Raw genomic sequence first — 22905 nt, 5'->3', positions numbered from 1 at the left:
CCTTTTCTGATCCTTCCCCTGGACCCCAGTCCCTAGAGGGCGGAAAGAGAGGTGGGTGAGTGGACGTTTTTCTATTTTCTGTTAATCTTAGAGCCTTCTCAGTGTGCACACTTGTGGCTGGATCCCCGCAGGGATGTGTGTGTGTGAGCGCGCGTGGAAACCCGCACACGTGTGCATCTCGTCTGGGGCTTAGGTTAGGCGCTGTGGCTTTTCTAACTTTATTATTATTATTATTATTATTATTATTATTATTATTATTATTTCCCAAAGGGCTACACTCTGGGTGGGTCGTTGCAGGCTAGTGGCCGGATAGAAATTAAGTACCCGGGACGCTCGCTCGGAGGTGAAGGAGTCTGGCTGGGCGGGCTCGCGTGGCTCCCTGTGCCATGGAGAGCCGGCTGCGCCCAGGCGGGCGGTTCCGGGGGGCGGAGGGGGAAGGGGGAGGTGTGGGGAGGCGGGGGGCGCTCGCACCCCGGGATTCCCTCCTCCGCGCTGGGGTTCTGAGTTCCATGGCCGGTGGCCGAGCTCACTGGCCATCGGAGGAGTCCGACCCACGGGGGCAGCGGGCTCTGCCTCCGCTCAGGATGGAGCTGGCAAGGTGTCCCCCCCGATTGGCAGGACCAGCGCCCGCGTCCTCAGGGCGGGAGCACTGGGTGCGGGGCTTAAAATAGACCCGGCGTCCCGGACAGCTGGGCCACCCCAGGCCGGCGGGGTTGGGGGTGGGGGTGGGGGATCTGGCACCAGGAGCCCTGGGGAGTCTCCTAGGGAGGATGAGAGCCGGAGCCGTGCTGGGTCGGGGTCCTTGGCCCCCATCCCGGGAGGCGCCCCTGGCGGTGGGGTCAGGGTCTCGCTGGAGAGGAGGCAGGGCCGGGGCAGAAACGCCGAGCGAGCGGGAAAGGGATGCAGCCTGTGGAGCCCAGAGAGGAGGTCAGGGAAGAGGGGGAAAGCAAGAGCGATGAGAGTCCAAACCCCGAGAGGGTGGGAGCGGGAGGAGCATGGAGAAAAGAGGATGAATGGGGCGAAGAGGAGGCGGCATGGACTTGGGGAGCCCCTGGGAGAGTGCTTCGGGAGCTCCTCGGAGCCCAGGAATCTGGGGGTGCGGGCCGGGGCCGGCGTGCGGGGAGGGGCTCCTGGCCGGTTGGGGGTACAGGTGGGCGCCGCGGGGATGGAGGTGCGGAGGAGTGTGTGTGGGTGGGTGGGGGGACCTGCGAGTCCCCCTGTTCCTCTTAGAGATTCAGCAGGGCGTGTCCTAATGTGCACGTTGGGGCCCGCATAGCGAGCTGCCCTCTGGGTTAGAGGAAAGGGGCTGAACTGCTAACCTGGGGACCCCAGGTGCCAGGGCTGTGCGGGTAAGTAAGGGGCAAGCAGTTAGGAGCCTTGAGGTTGTTGCGAGAGGCCCCAGCTGCAGCCCCTCGCAGAGCCTTAGACTAAGGTGACCAGATTTTAACATTGGTAAAGCGGGACACCATTGACAGGGGATGGGGGTGGGGTTGGGGGGAGGGGGGTGTTTTTGATTAAAAATTTGGTCTATATGAAGCAACAAAAATTTTCATAGAATGCAAAAATAGTATTGTAATATATTTTTTAAATTTTCAACATAAGTACCATTTACAAATATAATAAAAAATTATCTATAGTATTATTTTATTCTTTGGCATATTTCTCATTTGAGTGAATTTTTTTTAGTATTGTAGATTGCTGTCGTTGTTTAAAAGGTCATAAAATTTTTCACAAGACTTTGTTAAATTATATTTCACACATAAAATGGCTTTCAAAGTCTCAACACTGAATTGTGATTTTTCTGATGTCCACACTTTATTTACCATAGAAAAAACGTGTTCAGTCGCAGCATTAGTTCCTGGTAAGAACAGCGCGTATTCCACAATTTTTAGTGCATTATTGTTTGGAACATGGTATGTTTCAAAATGATGAAATATTTCTAACCATTTGTTCTCTATTGTGATTTTTGCTGATGCCCAAGATTTAACCTTTTCCTTATCAATATATGAAATAAATAAAAAAAATTACTTACCTAAATTATCTGAATAGCTGATTTGTAATGACATCACTTGTTTAAATAGTTTACTAGCACGCAGTGGGATGTGTATCATCTGAGAGACAGTTACAAAATGTTTTCGTCGTTGCCAGTCCCAAAAAATGCCATTGTTCATTAAGTCCAAACAACGGTGGTCAAATTCTAACAACTGATCAACAATGTGAACTTTGATAAGCAGTTCTCGATAACCAGTTCTCAACAATTATTTGTTATTATTAAAGTTTAACATTATAAAATTAACAAAAATAATATAACACTCATATCCTGGCTAAATGGCCACATGGCCGCCAAAAACCGTATATTCCCTTCCCTTTCTCCCGCAGTTCCCTAGCTTGTCGTGCATTCTTTCCAAAAATCGGGACTTTTTTAAAACACCTAGAGACGCAGGACAAATTGTTAAAAACCCGGACTGTCCCACCAAAAGCGGGTGTCTGGTCACCTTACTTAAGACCCCTGAGGTCACTGATTCCTCAGGAGGAAGGTTGAGTCCAGCGGCCTAAGCCTTCAGTGCAAAAGGTGCACCTCTATCTGCCTCGGGGATCTTACATCCCAGAACCGAGGCCCGTGGCTTCAGCCCCAGAGCTGTGGGCGACCCTGGCCAGGCACTCCTCCAGGCTGCCCCTTCCCCAGGGCCCTGGACCTGCCTTCCTTGTCATTCCCTTGGAGAGATGCAGCTTCTCACCCTGAAATACAGGGAGGAGAGCCGCCAGGCTGTGGCCCTTGGATGGCCTGTTTCCCAGTCTTCACCTGCCTTGGCTTCTGCGCAGCGCAATCAATCATGATGATTACAATGTCTTACTTGTAAGGAGAGCATCCGGCACCTAGATCACACTTCCCAGGGCCTGGTAGCCAGGGCGATAGCATGGGCTTGTTTCAGTTTTGATTCTAGCGTTTTGTAGACCTTACCTTTTGGGAGTTGGGGTGAGGGTTGGAGTGGGAAAATTAGCCCATGAGTGTGTTTCCCCCGCATCGCTGAAAACAAGTCTCTGAAGAGTCAGTGAGGTTGGTCGACTGTCTTAGATGGAATGTGTGTGCAATAGAGCCTCTCACATTCTAACAAATGAAGCTACAGAAGAAAAAAAAAATAATCCGTGTTCCTGGTGGAAGTCTATAAGGATAGAGACACTGAAGAAAACACCTGCTCTTTCCAAATTACCGAATGCCCTCTGAGTTCAGAAACAGGAAGCTTTTAAGCTGATTTTATCCCAAACATCTACCAGCAGGAAGACTGGCATCCGGGGAAGGGAGCTCTGTGCTACAGAGTGCCAGGCTCAGGGCTCCAGGAGCCAGTGTCCACCAGGCCTCCAATCAGAGGCTCACAGACACAGTACTCCTCATCTGTTACCAGGTGCTTCTTTTATGTTATCCCTTACTCTCATAACATCAACATTATGGAACAGATTCCATTATTACACCTATTTTAAAGACCAGGAAATGGGGACACAGTGTGGGGAACAGAGAACACCGTTGGAAGTTCTATTTGGACATTAATTATTCTTCAATGTAAATGAGGAATTCTCTTTCACTTTGTACTTTACCATGAGCAGACCTGGATAGGTGACTTCTTAGGGACCCAAAGCTGACTTCTTGGTCTATGACAGACTAATCCTAGCCTGAGAAAGACAATAACGTAATCATGCAGCTACAGACTAACTCTTTGCAGCCCCAAGACTGAATTGCTTGAACAAGTGGTTTTTGAGAAATGCATAGTGTAACGATGGTTACCTGTCAGTTTGCCAAATACTGAAAGCAGGCTTAGTAAACATAGCAGCTTGTGGACTCTGTGTTAAATATTTTTCTTTTCTTATACCATTGCCTTTGTTCATTTTCATGTGTTTTTCAAGCACCTATTCCTTTCCCCTTTATTCTTTGTACTGACTTACTGATATTTTCTACTTTTAAAACCTAAACTCACCGAAACCAGTTTGGCTCAGTGGATAGAGCGTCGGCCTGCGGACTGAAGGGTCCAGGGTTTGATTCCGGTCAAGGGCACATACCTTGGCTGCGGGCACATCCCCAGTAGGTGTATGCAAGAGGCAGCTGATCGATGATTCTCTCTCATCGATGTTTCTAACTCTCTATTCCTCTCTCTTCCTCTTTGTAAAAAAAATCAATAAAGCATATTTCAAAAACCACAAAAAACCTAAACTCTTCTTTTAGTTTTTACATATCCAACACCATTATTTCTATAAAAATCAAGTTTTATGGGCTTTAATGACTATTTACATATTTTAATAGATATCAAAATAATCATACTTTTAAAAAAAATTGCTTCCATGTATCACCTGAACTCATTTCACATACCATCCTGCCACGATGACACCCCATAGGAAGGGAAAGGGGTGGGCAACAGGAAGAGACTAAAAAAAGCTAAGGAGGATGCTCTAAGTCAGACTGTGCACTAAGCCCTTTACATATGCGAATCGCACTTAATCTTCACACCTGTACCCAAGGCTATAGGTGGTGGTTATCTCCATTTAACAGAGAAGGAAATCGAAGCTCAGAAAAACTGAGGAAAGAGTCAAGGATAACACAGCTAGGAAGCGACAGTGCTGGCATCAGATATGTCCCTCCTGTGTTAAAGTTTGCTTCCAAGAAAGACAGTGTAGGAGAGACTACTATGAGAACAAGGAAAGCAGAGGCTTAGAACGGTGTTGCACAGCAGAGTATGATGTGAGAGATGGGAGAATGGAAAAACCGAATCACTTCCCTGTGACTGCTAACCCTCCTCTGGTCTTCCTTCCCTACTTCTGTAATGACCTAATTCTATTCACTCACTCCACAGACAGCCATCCAGTATCATTATCTTCCAGAAATGGTATTAGGAAGTTTTTTTTTTTGTTGTTTTTTTTTAAATCTCTGTCTCCCTGACACCTACCACAGTCCTGGGCAAATATTAAATGTTCAAGAAATGTTTGTTAAGTAAGTGACTCAGTTCTGTGAGGGAAAGAATAACCAGTTATACTAACAGCATGTGAAGGGCCAGGGGAAATCAGATTTGAATACTCTGCCGCTGAGCAGAGTACACGCCAAGGGATCTGAGAACACGCCAAGACTAGGCGATGCCTGAGCTAGGTTTTGAAGCAGAAATAAAAGTTAGTTGGACAAAGGAAGTGGGGGAGGATGCTCAACAAAGAGATCAGTCTGAACAGAGAAAATAAAAAATGGGAGCCACTGTGGGAATAGAGAAGTTCAGTTCTCAAAGTGGAGGAGGCAAGGGAGGGGGCTGGGAGGGACATGTGGGCTGGGAGGGAGGGGGCTGGGAAGGACATGCGGGCTGGGAGGTCTTTTGCACATTCTCCCTGTGACTGTCCCATTGCTCTGCCCCTCCCCTGACGATCTCAAGTGAGCTGTGCTCTAGGGAACAAGAAGACTGAACATAGTATGTCCTCACTTCATGTGGCCCATAGACTCTGCAACTTGAAACAAAAAGGCATATTACGGGACCAGTCTTGATGCTGGCTAACTGATCTACACAAGAGCCAAGTTTCTCCAAAATGACATTGGACAAAAGGATGTTATTTGAGTGCCTGCTATACAGGAATTAGCAATGCATTTTATTATTTTATCATTTTATTGTGGCCCTAGAATAGAGACCTACAGTTATTTAGACTCCTAGATAGTGTTTTAAAACCCATACTCAAGTGGACAGACTAGACTCCGCTGTCTTCTGTGTGGAAAAACCCAATTATTTTTTTCCGTTTCTCCAGGGGATATCCTATTTTAGCGTGGACACAATCCACGCAATTCTGAAAAGAGACTTCCAGGCAAACGCTCTTCTGTGCTTTTCCTTGGGGGGTAACTGGAGGGAGGGGGAAGGATTTCTCTCCTTATTTTGTTTTTTGATAGCTTTCTTTTTTATTTCAGTGTGTTACAGAGGAGCCAGGAAGTAAAAGTGTTTTAAAAATAAAGTGAGATGGGGAATGGAATAACAGTAAGGATAGATGTTTATGCCAGTTAGAATTCTGGCTTTTGATAACAGACTTTGAAAACTTAATACCCAATGCCGCTTTTTCTTTAGGAGTCTTTTATATCAATTTTTCATTCCAGGCTCAAAGGGCTGCATGCCTTGTAAAATGCTGTTAGTTGCATTGTTATTGGGAAGGGAATTCAAAGGGTAAATGAAACCTTTAAATAACCCCAAGCCTAATTTAGTTAATAGATTAAATTCTCCAGTGTTTATCATTATATCCTTGCCTTCAAGCCAAGTTTCTTAATCTTTCTGAGCTTCAATCTCTTCATCTATAAAATCAGGATCATAATAACATCTACCATGTGAGATTGGTATAAGGATGAAATGATTTAGCATGTGTAAAATGCTTAGGCTAATGTCTGATGCACAGTAAGCACTCAATATGAGATATCTGTTATTTGTATTACTTCTGCCACCCGCAGCATTATTTGAAATGTTAACGTATGTCCATGCTAACTGTTTTTTGATAATGTGTTTTCCTCTAACGGTCGTAACTAAAATGAAGGAAACAGAAGAGAGGAAATGAAAAAAGGGCTGCATAACACATATGTAGAACCGTCTAGTCCACAATAGTGTCATTTCCTATATAATAAGATTGAAATGGCCACTTATTTCCTGTTGGCTACTTGCCCCTATTGCTTCTGATAAACCTAATGTGTGTCCATCACTAAAATGAACATCATCTCCAATTTCCTGTTTTCTCTTGTTTTTGTCTCTTTTGGTCACTGCTGTCACCGTGGTGCCTCATATTGTGCCTGGAATAAACAGACACTCGTGCATGTTTGTAGGATGAAGGGAGGAAAGAAAACCTGTTTCTTTCTTTCTTTTTTTTCTTTTTTTTTCTTCAACGAGACACTTCTTCATTGCAGTGCTTAAGGCCTCTGAAGAGTGCATTTGTGCATTGTTGATTGTCAATACAAATATTTTCAAATTAAACTATTTGCTCAGGATTCACTATGCACAAGATTACGTGTGCAGTCTTGGGTGTCAGGGCGTGTGGCACTGAGTCCCGGTGTCATCCTGGAGCGGGGCTTCCTGGATTCAGATCTGGGCTCTGTCACTGGGCTTCCTGGGATCACGTTTTGGCTCCCCCACATTCTTTCTGAGTGACCTTGGGCGAGTCACTGAACCTGGCTGCTTCATTCTGTGCATCTGTAAAGTGAGGGGGATAGTTCCTATTTCATAAGGGTTTTTTGAGGATTAAATGAGTTAATATGTGTAAAGGTTGACAGTTGGCACTTTGGAAGCATGAGAAGTGTCTGTTCAACAGGTTTTTAAAACTCTGCTTTTCTAATTAGGTATCCTAACAGTACCTACCTTGCAGAATTGATTCGATGATTCTACATGATACATAATAAACACTCAGAAATGTTACTTTTGCTATTGCTTTGATTGCAAATATTTACTTCTATCATCTGCTATGAGGAGTCTGGGCTCTGACTTGGCTTTTCCATTTTTTTGGGTCCATGTAAAGTCTTATTGATTCTCTCCTACCTTTCACACTTAACACCCCGTGTTTGTCCTGTCATTGTGCCTTGCGTCATTGGCACCTTTTACATCACATACTTCTCAGGACAAGGACTTTGCTCTTTGTTTTGGCATAATTTTATAACACTGGGTACTCTCGTGGTACTATAAAAATGTTAAAGAGAAAAAGAAAAAAATGTAAAACCGAGCAGGACGCCGCTTTGGCTGACAGCTGGCGGGCTGCTGTTCTGTTTGCAGGGCTGGCACTCCCGCCCAGCAGCATCCCGGGCGGTGGTGGCTGGTGTCGCCTGGCTCTGGCTCCGGCTGACACGCGTGTCCTGCGGGCCACCCCCTGGGCGTGCACCGTGCACAGTGCCTGAGCATGAGCTGCGTCCTGGTGCACAGGGAGGACCACGGGAGGCCAGCGCCTTGGGGACACAGCACTGCTCACAGGTTTGTCTGCTTTTGCTTGCCTTCGCTAGAGAGAGAATGCGATGAGCTTGAAAGGAGGAGCAAAGACCTGAAAAGGAGGGAAGGGGGAGGCTCATGAAGGAGACTGTAGGAGCCCTTTCTGTTTTAAGCAGTGTTTCGGTGTGGCCACACAGGCTCTGGTCTTCTCTGGCATGTTTCCACATAGCAGGAATGTGAGGTATGCACGCGAACGTTCTGTAAACTCTATGGCCATACTGACCTTGGGTGCTAACGTGATCTAACAGGGCTCATGTGTCAAGCCTGGCTTTGGGAATGCCTGAAAAGCAACCACTGGTTCAGAGCACTACGTAACAGGGGTGATATTTCTGAGAGCACATTTCAGCGCTGTCTTATTCCTTTCTGTCTTTGAAGCAATTCTTTGGTAACAGCGCATTTGAACATGTACCTGACACTTGTTTGGCAGGCGTTGCTGTGCTGTAGTCACACCTGCTGCTCAGCAGTCCACACAGTTGGCTGGCATAGGCACTTAACCTTTCTAGTTTGAAGTAATTGTAGATTCACAGGAAGCTGCAAAGGTAACTCAGAGAAGCTCCAAATGCCTTTTGCTCCATTTCTTCTAATCATTCCTCAGACATAATTTTCTTACAGTAACACCAGGAGATTGACGTTGGCACAATATATATGTCATGTTATCACATACAGTGTAACCACCACCGCAACCAAGATACAGAACTGCTTCCGCCACAAAGACCCCCCTGTGCTACCCCTTTTGTCAAAACCACCTCCTCCTGTCCTTGGCAAACAGATGTTTTCCATCTATTTATTTGTTTGCTTGCTTACTTATTTATGTATAGAATGTTACATAAATGGTATACTGCATGTAACCTTTCTGTGATTCCCCTCTCCATTAAGCATAAAGCTTTTGAGATACATTCAGGTTGTAGGAATAGTTGTGTCTGTTTTATTGCCAAGGAGTATTTCAGTTGCTTGACTATATTAATGGTATTTTTTTTTCTCTGAATAGATATTCTTACATCATTTATGGCAGTGGTTCTCAACATTTCTAATGCTGCGACCCTTTATGAATCATAATGTAATGTGTTTTCCGATGGTCTTAGGCTCTATAGTCACGACCCACAGGCTGAGAATCGCTAGCAGGGTCGCCTAAGACCATTGGAAAACACAGATACTTACATTACGATTTATAACAGTAGCAAAATTACAGTTATGAAGTAGCAACGAAAATAATTTTATGGTTGGAGATCACCGCAACATGAGGAACTGTATTAAAGGGTCATAGCATTAAAAAAAGTTGAGAACCCCTGACTTATGGTGATGTAAAAAGTGTGGGGACAAAGTTTGAATAGGTTTTTCCTCTTCAAAATGACAATTAGTATGTGCTAGGGAAAAAAGATGTATAAGCTACATCTCCATTTAACACAGAGGCCAGTGGAGGATTGGAGAGAAGAAACAGAATAGGACAGAGATGCGTATGTGTTCAGACAATAAGGTATAGAAGCACCTTTAAAAATTTCCACACCCATATGACAATCTAGTCTGTGATCTTACCTTTAGTTAAGACAACTTATATTTCTTAAATATTAATAAGAACATCGCCTCTGTTATAGGAAATTCCCTGCAGGTCTATGTGCAGTCACACAGATGATCAGCCAGGGACAGGCATGGCTGGAAATGACAGCAGGTGGCTGTCCAGTTTGACACAGGTCTCAGAGAGTCAAACAGCATCTTCAGTCCCAGGACAACTGTCAAGAGTCCAGAGACGGTCAGTGCTCTCCTTGTCTGTCCTCTCAACCCACTTGCCGGTGGGAGAAGCTGCTCCCAGAGGTGGCTTCAGTCGGATTTTCAAATGAGAATGTCATTCTTCTACTGAGTTCTCACAGGCACGGGGACTCTGGACACTGGTGGCTGTAGTTAGCTCAGGGAAGGGCATCATTTCTGAATAGCACCTGGAACCCTTAGGTGCAAGCCCTCCCTTTAGCCAGCACCCGTTGGAAAGCTCTCTCCCCGCCCCCCGCCCCCCCAAGCAGAGGAGAGGATAAGATTCCCACTGCTGTCAGCAAGTGTAAACACCCCTTTGAGTTTTTAGAATTTCACATTTTGGGCTTTCAGAGATATACTGTCGATTCATGAAATCATATAAGCTATCAGTCTGGAGCCCTTACTAGACCCAAGTCTAACCGAAGGCACTGCCCTAGGTCTTCATTTCAGTGATTTCTCTTATCCGAAAAATAGCGCTTGTCCCAGACCCTCTCAAGGATGGAGCGTAGGTAGGGGAAGCTGGTCCAAAGTCTAAACATTCGAAGAACAGGCATAGCTAAAATAACTTATAACTCCTTTTATAGGCAAACTTGCTTCTCTGAATATTTTGAAATGGAATAAAATCAAATGTGTTGTCTGTGCGATTTATTTAGTTTTGTGTAAACATTAGACGCCTCATGTCGCTTTGCAGGCTGTTCTTCTGGGTTCTCTCCCCTGGGTGTGGGCTGTAAGATCCCACAGCCTGTGGCTGGGCAGATGCTCAGACTGAACAAAAGGTCCCTTGAATTTTGTGGACCTCTTTGATGTTATTCTGTTTACTCATTTGACTAATGGTGATAGTCAATAAGGGGGGGGGAGTGGTGGTGGTGTTGGGTGGGGAGGGGGGGTGTTGTTGAAGAGTGGGGGGATGGGGGTGGAAGGGTGACAGGAAATGTAAACACATTGGCTATGGCTTCTAATCTCACAGGCATTGTTCTTTTAAGGGGTAACGAGAAGGTTTATCTGCCTTTTGAACTTTTTCTTTAACAAAAAGAAATAGTTTTTCTGAAAGAAAAGTGAAATAGAAATGCCTTATGTACTATATCAATGTAGACAAAAATCAAGTCCTAGCTTTACTTTCAAACAACTGTTTAATATTATAGCTGTATTCACACTTGGAAGAATGAAACCAAACACAATGCTTTATACCATACACACACACACACACACACACACACACACACACACACATACACACACACCAGAATTCCATGAAGTTTTAAGTCGTTAACCTGGCCATCAAGGTCAACCTCAGCCAGACTCTCTACAAACACGCCATTTGTGCTAAAGCCAACTCTAGCTGTTTTGTGGCCAAATTTCTGCTCCCATTTCTCCTGCTGCGGCCCTCTCCTCTCTCTGAAGTCATACCATTCTTCCTTCATAAAACCTGCTATGTTTGCCCTCGCTCTCATGCTAAGCTCTCCGTTCACTTCCATGGAGTGATGCTCCGGGATGGTGCTCCTGTAGGAATAATGTCCAGCACAGAGAAGGTCCCCAATGGTCATGGAATATCATTAGGAGGGGGCTCTGCAGTCAGAGATGGGGGTGTGAGTCTTAGCTCAGCTATCCATTCACCAGCTTTGGTTTTCACATAAGTTTCTCAATCTTTTAGAGTGTTAGTTGCCTCATTTGTAAAACCGGGATAATAATTACACTTCCCGGGAAAGGTGAGGATATTACTGATGTGATACGTGTGAAGTGCTTGGCACAGTGCTGGCCTATCATGAATATGATGATTACGAAAGAGAGCTTTACAAAATGAGATTTCAGACTTTACAAGAGTAACAGCACTGTGGTCTGAGGGGCGGATGCAGACCATAAAACGTGACTGTCGAGGCTTCTCTGTGTCTGTCAACCCTAATTGCTGTCATCAGAAGGGCCTGGTCCTCTACCCCCATCGACCAGGAAGAGTCTCCAGTCGCCACCCCCTGAGATTGGACACAAACAGATGGAAATGGAATGATCCTTTCCTTCTTAGATAGAACAGAAATATGTGTGGCCTGGCAGAGATTTTGTTTTAGTAAGAGGTAATCAAATGATGAATGAGTTTCAATAAAGAAGGGAACAAATGCTAGATAGTAGCTTCAAAGAGTAATTAAAATAGCTTCATGATGAGTCCTCTATCCTCGAAGTATTTTACAAGCCCAACCTGAAGGCTTAGAAAAGCGAAAATGTCACTTCACTGGTTGTTTGATCTACAAATGCAAACTCATTAGGTTCTCTGGATATTTCCCTACAAATTGGTTGATGTTTCACTGAAGCATGGCTTCAATCAAACCCAGGGCATAACCATTAGCAGTTTTTTTTGGTAACACTGATGTCTAAACAAATCCCTTTTGTGTTTTGAATTACATTTCTAAAAATGATTGTCTGTGCCACAGCGTGCAATTACAAACAGAACAGGCAACACTTTAAATAAATAGCCAGGCAGATTGGGTTTGGGATGAGGCATGCAGCTTCTGATTCCATTTCCCAAGGTCACCCTTAAACAATTACTCTTTGTTAGATGGTTGGAGTTTTAAGTAGGCAAGTGTTTCAGAACGTTTCAAAATTTCGGTGAGGTGCACATGTGCACATGGATATGTATAAATTTCACAGACACAGAAAAGGGAAATTCTGCTTAAAAGTCTCCCTTGTCCAGCTGAGGGTATGGAGAAAATCTCTGTTACATAATTTTTTGAACATAATATAATCTTTTGGTGTTTCAGAGTGCCTTAGGTTCAGCATTGTTAAAGTCAACTATAATGACAACACTCAAAAGTGCTTATTAATAGAAACTTCTTGTTGGCTGGAGAAATTTATAGGATCTTCCTTCTGCTTTCAAACTTTTGGGAGAAATATTGAGGAATATATATGTTCTAAATTAGGAAGCTTAAACTTTTTTTAATATGAAAAATTTCTAACCTATTCCAAAGTAAAAAATAGTATAATAAGACTCCATCTTTACCCATGTTCAATTATTAATACTTGTCTGTTGTGTTTAATCTATACCCACACCTCTCTTCCCTGCTACTCCTATTGTAATCATTATTAGATTATTTCCAAGTCACCATATAATTTGATCCATACAAGATTTGGTATGTATCTCAAAAAGGAAAAGAAGTCTTGAAGAATACATAACTAATATATTATTACACCTTAAATAAACAAACATTTCTTTAACATCATGACATTTTCAGGCAGTTTTCAAATATCTCTGATTATCTCTATTTTTTGTTTTACACTTAGTTTGTTTGAATCAGAATCCAAACAGGGCTCATACACTTATTGGTTGATATGTCTCTTAAGTCTGTTTTAGTCCATAGATTCAACCAATCTCTCTCTCTCCCTCTCTCTCTCTCTCTCTCTCTCTCTCTCTCTCTCTCTCTCTCTCTTTCTTTCTCTCTCTCTGTCTGTCTCTGTCTCTCTCCCTCTCTCTCATTTTGTTTTACAATTTATCTGATGATGAGACCAAATCATGTATCCTATAGAATTTCCCATATTCTGAATTTTGTCTGTTTATACAACAGACAAATGTTGTCTGCTTATACAACACTTAAAATGTCATTCTCAAACTTGAGTATTGTGCTTCTTCAATCTCATAGAATTGCTTCTCTTTTAAAGAAAATTTGTACCTTGTTGTCACTCCTTTGCCTGTTTCCTTGAGGATTTTCATTTTCCCGAGGGCTTACATTTTGCCCAAATATCCTTCCTCCTCAGTAAATCTTCCATGACTGACCTAACACTTCTTCCTGATAGAACCTCACTGACCTGGAGTGACCCTTCAATCAGGTTTCAAAACGTGTACTGGTCTACCAGTGCTTACTCAGCTTTCTCTAGGATTGAAAGACATCACCAGTAAACAGTAGGAGTTGTTTTGATTTTAACCACTGTGTCTCATGACCACTTTTTAAAAAGTACTTTTCTGTTCCTATTATATAAGCATATATTTACTAGGTAAAATATATATCTGGAATTTGCTTTAAAATAATGGTGGGAGGAGTGGTAGTTTAGATGTAATAAGATGGCCATGGCTAATAATTTTGAAGCTAGATAATACATATGTGATGTTTCACTATAGTATTCCATCTATATTTGTATAAATCTGAAAATTTACATAATAAGAAATAAAAATGAAGTTATCATTCTACCTAAGCTAAACGATGAATCTTTCCATTTTGGGGGTCTGTCTATATTGTAACACTTTTGCCAAGAATCATCAAAAATTATGTTTAAGGTGGTGAACACACAATACAGCATACAGATAATATTATACACTATAGAATTCTATGTAATTTTATTAACCAATGCCACCCCAATAAATTCAATAAAAAATAATAATGTCTAAAGGAACAAAAAAGCACTTGCTTTTCTTATTCTGCAATTCTGGTTTGCCTAAAAACACGTCAGTTTTGAAGTTTAAAAAAATCAGCATTTTATGTTAAATATTATTTTCATTATTTTATGTGCTTATTATTGTATATGAAATATTTAATATTTAAAGAAATGGTTTGGAATTATTGAAAACACCAGCCATGTTTTGTGATCTACCCAAGCTTCCTATAGGGTTTTCATGTGGCAAAACTCATTGACATGCACCTGTAGTCTACCAATAGCTGACAAGCCTCCTAGAAGGGGAATGACCTAAACAAGTCAATTATCTCATAAGAAAATATGAGATATGAAGGTCACACTACATATATGTGGAGAATGGACTATGAAGGTCACACCTACAAGCATTCCCTGCTGTTATGTCAGATGAACATGCAGGCCCTATTTTCCAAAGTGAAAGTCTACCAGCTTTTAACTTTAGTCTGAGTTCTTTTTATTCTGTTCAATCATTGAAAAGACAGGAGAATTTAATGACTTATGGTTTCACTAGCCATATATACTAGAAAATAAATTTTAAGAATCTTGAGCTTTGTGAATTATTTTCTATTATGTCACTAGTGTTGCATTTAAGTAATAGTAATTAAATTTTAACTGCAGTTAGCTATGCAACAGCAAAGTTTAAGACTCAAGAAACATTTTAGTAAACTAAAAGTGAACGTTGAAATGTAATTGTATTTCTTATTACCAATTTAAAATATGTAACAATATCATTCATAATATTTTCCTTCTATGAATATAAAAATATTTTACAGATTCACACAAGCTTGAACCCAACCCTATAACCATATCCTCCCCATAATCTGTTAAGTTACTCAACCTGGAATTCTCTTGTCATGGACTTTCAGGAATTTGATCCTCTTATCTGGTGGGAGGTTATTCTATATTCCCCATCCCTTGGAGCTATCATTTCCTGCACATAAATTTTTATCAGAATTGAAATAAAAAGCCAATTTGTGTCCCTTTGTAAATTTTTCAATAAAACTAATATATGAATTTCTGAGTTTCCAAATTTGTATTTAAATTTTGAAAAAATTTAGAAAATCAATTAAAAAACATTGCTTAATGTTTTCTGAATATCTTTGTTAAAAGTGAACCTTGAGGAACCTGAAACAAAATCACTCTGAGACACCTATTCCTAAAGAACAAGTATGAAACATTTCTTCTATTTTTGTTGTGTGAAAATGATTGGTATTTTATTATCAGGTGGGCAGGTGACTAGGTACTTTTTTTACTCATTTATTTTCCATCAGAATTAACTGAGAAATATAAATGAAGGCAGAAACTTTTTGAATAGAAAAAGTAAGAAAATAGTCAAGTGTGATGGGCTTCAAATTTCATGGGATTTAAGCCACCAAATATACTAACGTAGAGGGCTGGTGCACAAATTTGTGTACCAGTGGGGTCCCTTGGCCTGGCTTGTGGATTAGGTTGAAACTAGTTCTCCAACATCCCCTGAGGGATCCTGGATTGCGAGAAGGTGCAGGCCAGGCTGAGGGACCCCACTGGTGACGATCAGGGCAGAGAGGGATGCAGGAGGTTGGCCAGCTGGGGAGGGACTGCAGGAGGGTTCCAGTGTATGCCCGGCCTGTCTCACTCAGTCCTGATCAGCCAGACTCCAGCAGCAAGCTAACCGGTTGGAGTGTCTGCCCCCTGGTGGTCAGTGCATATCATAATGAGAAGTTGAGTGGCCTTAGCATATTATTAGCATATTACGCTTTGATTGGTTGACCAGATGACTGGACACTTAGCATATTAAGCTTTATAGGATATTGAGACTGAAAGAAGACCTAGTCACCTGCCCACCTGATAATAGAATACAGTACCAATCATTTTCACACAATAAAAATAGAAGAAATGTCTCATACTTGTTCTTTAGGAACAGGTGTCTCAGAGTGATTTTGTTTCAGGTTCCTCAAGGTTCACTTTTAACAAACATATTCAGAAAACATTAAGCAAAATAAAAATAAGGCATTATATCTACATGTTGTGTTTTTTATAAAGTGACAGTCTTTAACCCACATTCTTTCTTTGCTATGGTTATGCATTCTTTGCCAGAATCATTGCTATGCATCCAAATACACTACACATTTAAGATTCCTTTTGTAAATAATAATAAGTACTTAGAAATATTGTATTTACAAATATTCTTATGGTTTTATATGGAAATGTTATTACCACACACATTTCCATTTTGCAGAATATCTAATTTGTACGGGCACAACTAATATTTCTATATGTTTCTTTAAAAAAAAAAGTTTTTTTTAAAAACTTAGAAATACTTATAAGCCCATGTTGCAGTGGTTGTTCTGGTAAGTTTGTATATTTTATTGAGTACTAGACCAGAATCAACAGATATTGCATCAGACTGAGGTAGCACTGGAGATATCAAGACTATGTCATTATTTCTGCTATAAATATGTATATTTTCAGGATTTCATATGCATGGAATGATAACTTCATAACAAGTTAACACAAGGCAATGAATGCTAATGTCTTTGTGGATGAATATTTTAAGGGGCCCACTAAAGGAAGCCATATCTCCTGGGAATCTGTGAATATTGAAAATAACAGAAGTTTTGGAACCATTCCTGGAATGTTTGCCTAGGAATTAAATTTGTCATCTAGTTTTCAGCCAAGAATGCAGAACAAAATTTTTGAATTGTGGTTTAGTTAATATATGATAATTATTCTTCTGAACAAAAATAACAGACTGTTTAAGAGTAGGTTCTCATAAAAATGTTAAGTACCTAAGCTATTTTATGTGTTCACTGATTTAAAAATATACATACAACCAAGAACAGCAATTAATATCACTTAGTTCTTACTATATCCCAGGCCGTGTTGTAAGCTCTTCACATGTATTACCTGACTTGTAAAAAAGGAAATAAGGAATACACTTTCCTTCTTTAATATGGTACTTTTCTGTGCAAAATTAAGAAAATAGGAAGGAATGGAAGGGAAGGGAGACAGAGAGGAAGAAAAGAATAATAGAATAAAAAATAAAAATAGGCCTTAATTTATCAATCTACTCAAGATTCATAGAGCCACATATAGAGAGTGAGATAGATACCTTCTAACTACTTAAAATTCTTGAAAAGTTATCCCCCGACCCCACCCAATAGTACTCAATACAGGCATACTATCTCATGCACATCTGTGTCAATTGTTCTCAAATAATTTCAGCGGTAACAACATAGAATACCTAAGTGTGATTAGATCATGCAAAGTTTTGTGTTGTTTTTTTTTTTTTTTTTAACATTTTAGAAAACTCATGTGCCACAGTCATGTGACCTCATCTATTTCTGCACATTGAAAATAAATAAATATATGCCTTAATATTTCTCATGGGTATATCTAAATATTGTGATAATACACAGGAGCACTTTTATTTGCTGAAGTCCTAGGGAAAAAAGAATAAACAGAGCCTCAGATTTTTCACTATAGCTGGGGTGATTTAGTTTACTGAGGTAATCCTAAGGAGATTTCTCTGTTGAGAGGACATCTAAAGATGTATCTCATCTTTTGGCCGCATATTTCTAAATCCTTTTATTAGTGTGATAAAAATAAGTAATGCTGACTAATAAAGAAATATTTAAATAATGTTTCCTGTGATCAAACTATGACCAGATAACATGGAGCAAAGTCTTAGGAGGTGTTTCAAGATCACACTGAAGCTCATTTTCTCTATTTCATATTGCAGTTCTTGCTTCTGTGGATTGTATGGGAGTAATAAAAATCTTGTTTACTTAACGATTGCCCCAGGAAAAGTAGTCTAAATGACTACACGTTAGACAACTGAATAATTCTACAGACTAGTTATTATTATCCTTCCACCAAATAGTGTTACTGACTTTTTAAAACTAAATTTGCCTTTTACAAATGAAGCTGGATTGTTGAGACCATGAATCTTAGTACTCTAGATAGGTACTAAGCCTAGAGACATCTGCACCTCTGTAACAAATGTACTTCAATATTATTCTTTCAGGAGGAAAATAGGCACTTATTTATGTCAGTATATTTACACTCATGAAAGGACAATTCAGTATGTCAGCAACTACAAGACCAACTGTTTGAAAGGGGAAGAGATGAAAATGATGTAACATACCAGAGTGGACATCACCAATTTCCATCAGCATTATATTTATCCCCATTTTTACCCATACCACCTCATAGGTAAATAAACTGCTATAGTTCTCAAAGAACATTTTATAAGAACACTAAAGGTTTTTAAGAAATGTTATTTTTAATTTTTATAAAGCTTCCTATTTGAAAACACCTGCACACATGTCTCCTCATTTCTAAATTTTAGAGGATGAATTGGCTGGACCTAACAAAGATTTAACACTACAGGCTGTCAGATGTCAACTCCAGTTCTAAGCAGTGTTATCCAGGTTAACCTCACATTAATGAGAAGTAGCATGTATGCATGCTCATGAGACTTCCTTATATCTAAGAGATGGAAAGATGGAAGACACCCATCAATTACAGAGTCCTATATGATCAGCAAGCTGCCCCCAAGAGAGCCAGTCATCCATTCCTATTTCCAGTTTGTCCATGCACTAATCCATGGATGATTCAAAAGATTTTACACTTGAATAAACTATGATTAGATCAAAATTATGTGGCTGGCCAACTTGGAAACGAGTACTAAAATGCCCAGCAATCCAAAATCCTAGAATGTAAGCAAAATGTAGGTCACTTACTTCGGCATTTGGAAAATGTGCCTTGGTACATCTTTGGGTCTTCGTGTTTGCCAATCTGACTGAGAAGAAAAAGAACCATAGAAAGCCTAACCAAATCCCCCCAAATCTGCCAGCACATTTTCATGTGTAAACACTGGCTCTGAGGACAAGTTCAGGGGTAAATATGCACCATGGTGCTGTCCAGCTTCACAGTTTGGGTAACGTTAAACAAACACATTGCAAACCATGTCTTTATTACGTGGTTGTTTTCTGAGATTCCATGGGTCAGGGTCAAAATCTGTCGTTTTTCTAGCCTTTCTGCAGCACTAATCAATAGTGTAACACATGAAATAATGGTCCGTTGAACAGTGGCAATACTCCTCTGAAGCAAAAAGCTTTGAAACAAATTTAGTTCTAGGATCAATTTTGCTAATGTCATAATGCCCTTAAGAATGAACAGTAATGAGAATACCTTTTATGTTTACAATGCGTAAATATCCATGGCCTCCTCTAACCCGCACAGTAACTTTGTACCATGGTTTTTCTTAGACCCAATTTTAAAGAGAAAACTGAATTCCAGAATATTTATATGGTTTTACTTAAAAAAGACTTACTACATCAGAACCATAATTAGGGTTTGGAGACAATTCTTTAAATACACACGTACAATAAATATATAATGTTTACAGTGTGCCAGACACTCTTCTAAATGCTCTACAAATATTAATGTAGTTAGTCCTCATAATAGCAGTATGAGGGAGGCACTGTTATTATCTTCTTTTTACTGATGAGGAGGACACTGAGGTGTGGAGATGGCAAACAACTTGCCTGAAGCCAGACAATAATAAGTGATGGGAATCAGAGTTAAGTCTAGTCATGTGAGCTCCAGAATCTATACTAGTTGGCCCTGTGCTATACAGAACAAGACACGATGCCTGCTCCTGAGGACTTCCAAGTCTAGAAGGCAGACCTATTGGCAAATATGTTAGTTCAGCACGTAGCACAATAGCAAAGTGTGCAGCTCAAGGGAGGGAGGGATTAATCCTGCCTGTTTAATCCTCTCAGAGAGTAGGCAGCAAGATGAGAATCACATCTGTACTCTTGAGCTTGAACTCCAGTGCGCTCTCCATTTCATGGGGCAGCCCCGTATTTGATAAGAGGAATTTGGAGTCACAGTAAGAAAACAAAACTGTACTTATAGGAACATAGAATATGAACCAACAGATAAAAGTTGAGCTTCTTTGAATAGGAAAAATCACCACTATGACTCCTAATTGATGTAGATGTAGACATCAATACAGGTATGCAGATCTCTCTCTTCATATATGTAGCAAATACTATGTAATATATATGTAGATGTGGACAGAACTCTTTTGTGTGTCAAATCAACTATATAGCTCCCCAGTTATTCTAAAGTTTATGGCCAGTCAGAAAAAACAAAGGCAGATGTCTCCAAGTAGAAGGAAAGCCTGAAGACACGGAATCACTGGTGACCATCATACCAGACACAATAAATGCTCAGCAATTACTTATGGTGATTACTTGCTTAATTAACTGATTAAAACCGGAAAGGGAAAGAAAAAAAAAACACCTATAGACATTTCAGTCCATTGTTCACCTTTTAACTTTGGTAAAAATATTGATGAAGAAATATTTAGAATCAGAATTTTATGACAGCATTATCAGAGTTGTATGTCCAACATACCTCTATTGGACAACCACTTTGCTGTTTCTTTTACCTCTTTTAAGTATAGCTATCACCTAATTACATTTCTAAGTTTTGTAGTCCAAACAGTGGCAAAAGAAGCCCCACATGAATACAGAAATGACTATTTTTCCAGTTTGATCTATAATGTGTATAAATGTATTTTTGACACATAGTAGATGCTCAATAAATGAAAGAGTGAATTTCATTTCTTTCTCCCAGTGGTTCTGTTTTAACCCAGGAATTATATACTCTATAAATGAGAGTATGAAGGCCCAGAGAATTTACCACATTGTTGATAGTCCCATAGCTAGTGAGTGATGGAGTTAGAACTTGAACTCAAATCTGTGGAATGGAAAGCTACTGCTAAGTGTTGGCATAACAAAGGAGGAAGACCCTGGTCAGCCAAGTAGAACGTTTGGGTGTTGAAAGATATCGGTTAGAAGGGATAAACAGAGACACTTTCAATATGAAAAAGTGAGCTCTCAGGTTTCCTCTGAAAAAGCTAATGTTAAAAATCTTAAGCAAGCTTCAAAAGACATGCCATCAGCCTTTTAAACTGTAGGTGAGGGCATAAGCAAAATTATATGCACCAATAAGATTGTCTTATGCACACATAAAATCATACATCATTAAAAAGCACATACCATTTTTTCAATTGTGAATTAGACTACATTAGACACTATAAAAAAGAATTAGAGACTATAAATGTTTGCAAATTAAGACATTAATACTATTCAGTAAATTACTCATGATTTATTTATTTAGGCATCAATCTTTATTTAGATGTATTTTAAATCATAAAGAAAAGTTTAACTATGTTGAACCTTAAAATTTAACTTAAAAATAGCCTTCAAATATCTAGAAAGGACTAGAGAAAGAGCCAAGATTTTTGTAGTTAAAAATTCAATTTTTTAAAATTTTGTACTTAGCTCCCCTTCATATATTTTACATTATTTGAAGCAAAATACCTCATGACCTGAACTTTTCTGCCCATAGCTAAACCATAATACAACAATTCTAATGGTCCAAGCACAAAGTAGAGACCCAGCCCATATACCAGGTAGATATTCTCTCCATGGACTCGATGCAGGCAAGAATTGCCTCTTGCTAATTTTTAGTTTGTGTTACTCTTTATTATCACAGTGGTTAACAAACAAGCACATTCCTTTACCTATCTGAAATATGGAGCTCTATGTGGCACCCTCGCCTGGCCTTTTTTCTAAACTGATTTGAACTGACAGAACAAAGACAGGACATGGCACCCACCCACCCTGTGATCCCGCCAGTGACCTCTCACACCGCATTTCTCAGCATTCTGGGGACACCAGGTGGCCAGGAGCGGCTCCCTTCCTCCTTGCCTTTGCTCACGCTGCCCCTCTAACATGTGATCTGCTCCCCACCCCTTTGCTCCTGGCCAGCTCTGTGTATTCCTTTAATCAGAGCCCAGCTATCACCTTCCTGATCAGTCTTCTCTGCCCTGTTCACTCTGACTTGGGTGCCACACTCCAGGCATTTCGCCCACCACACTACAGCAGAATGAGAGACCAGAGATTCTTAAGAGCAGAGACTGTATCTTATTTGTTTTATTGTCTCTTTTGCTTTAGTCCCTCCGGTAAAGCTTGACACATACGTATTGAATGAATAAATGAGGATTATTCCTTATGCTATAATAAAAATTGATGATCTCACAGCAGTATGAACAATAGTGAGGCTCCAAATATATTTTAAAATCTCCACTTTTCTTAGTAATATTTTGAGATCGATTAGAGTACCTCTTGCTGATGGAAAAAACAGTCCATCTTCCAGAACAAATTGGACATATATAATTTTATGTAGGTTCTAAATAACATAAATGCCCACTCAGAATTGAAGATGATTTTAGAGAGTTGGCTGTTGCTGGTCAAGCATGTGAAACATTCGCATTAAAAATGGGGATTTAGCTAGTGGCTCATGTCTGGGATTGATTAACAATTGTTATAAAACCTAAGGGAGAACTCTTTGGTTTTGTTGATTTTTAAAAAAAACAACACATATTGTTTTTTTGGAGTAAAAGCAATTCATACTTTTTAAAGGTTAGTTGACAAATAAAGATGAAAAAAAAGATCCACATTTTCACAATCTGGAAATAACCACTATTTATGTTTTGGTATGTGTTCTTTCAGTCAATTTTTTTCCCTTTGCAAATGCTTTTATATATCATATGCATAATTTAAAAAGGAGCATAATTTTACTATTAGATTTTGTATTTTGCTTTTAAAACCTTACTATAATTATAACGTTGCCATGCTTCTATTAGTCGTTGAATATTTTTTGAACACATAATTGGTAATTACTGCTTAGAATTCTGAGAAGGCAGGTCTCTGTACAGGGACTAATGGCTCCGTGCATGTAGCAGGAA

At 40.2% G+C, this 22905-nt stretch overlaps 1 protein-coding gene across 2 annotated transcripts in view; it reads left to right on the top strand.

Moving 5' to 3' along the window:
* Positions 1-7699: 7699 nt before the first annotated feature.
* Positions 7700-22905, top strand: part of SLC38A4 (solute carrier family 38 member 4) — a 58898-nt gene continuing 43692 nt past the window's right edge. The window contains exon 1 of one of the 2 annotated variants that reach the window (XM_036456263.2): positions 7700-7949. The gene's annotated coding sequence lies outside the window, so the exon portion shown is untranslated. The remainder of the gene's footprint in view (positions 7950-22905) is intronic. The other variant, XM_036456262.2, reaches the window with a different exon arrangement.

This window comes from Pipistrellus kuhlii, unplaced genomic scaffold (genome assembly GCF_014108245.1).
Source record: "Pipistrellus kuhlii isolate mPipKuh1 unplaced genomic scaffold, mPipKuh1.p scaffold_m20_p_3, whole genome shotgun sequence".
Lineage (NCBI taxonomy): Eukaryota > Metazoa > Chordata > Mammalia > Chiroptera > Vespertilionidae > Pipistrellus > Pipistrellus kuhlii.
Note: the sequence above shows the minus strand (reverse complement) of the source record. Positions and strands in the feature narration are given on the sequence as shown.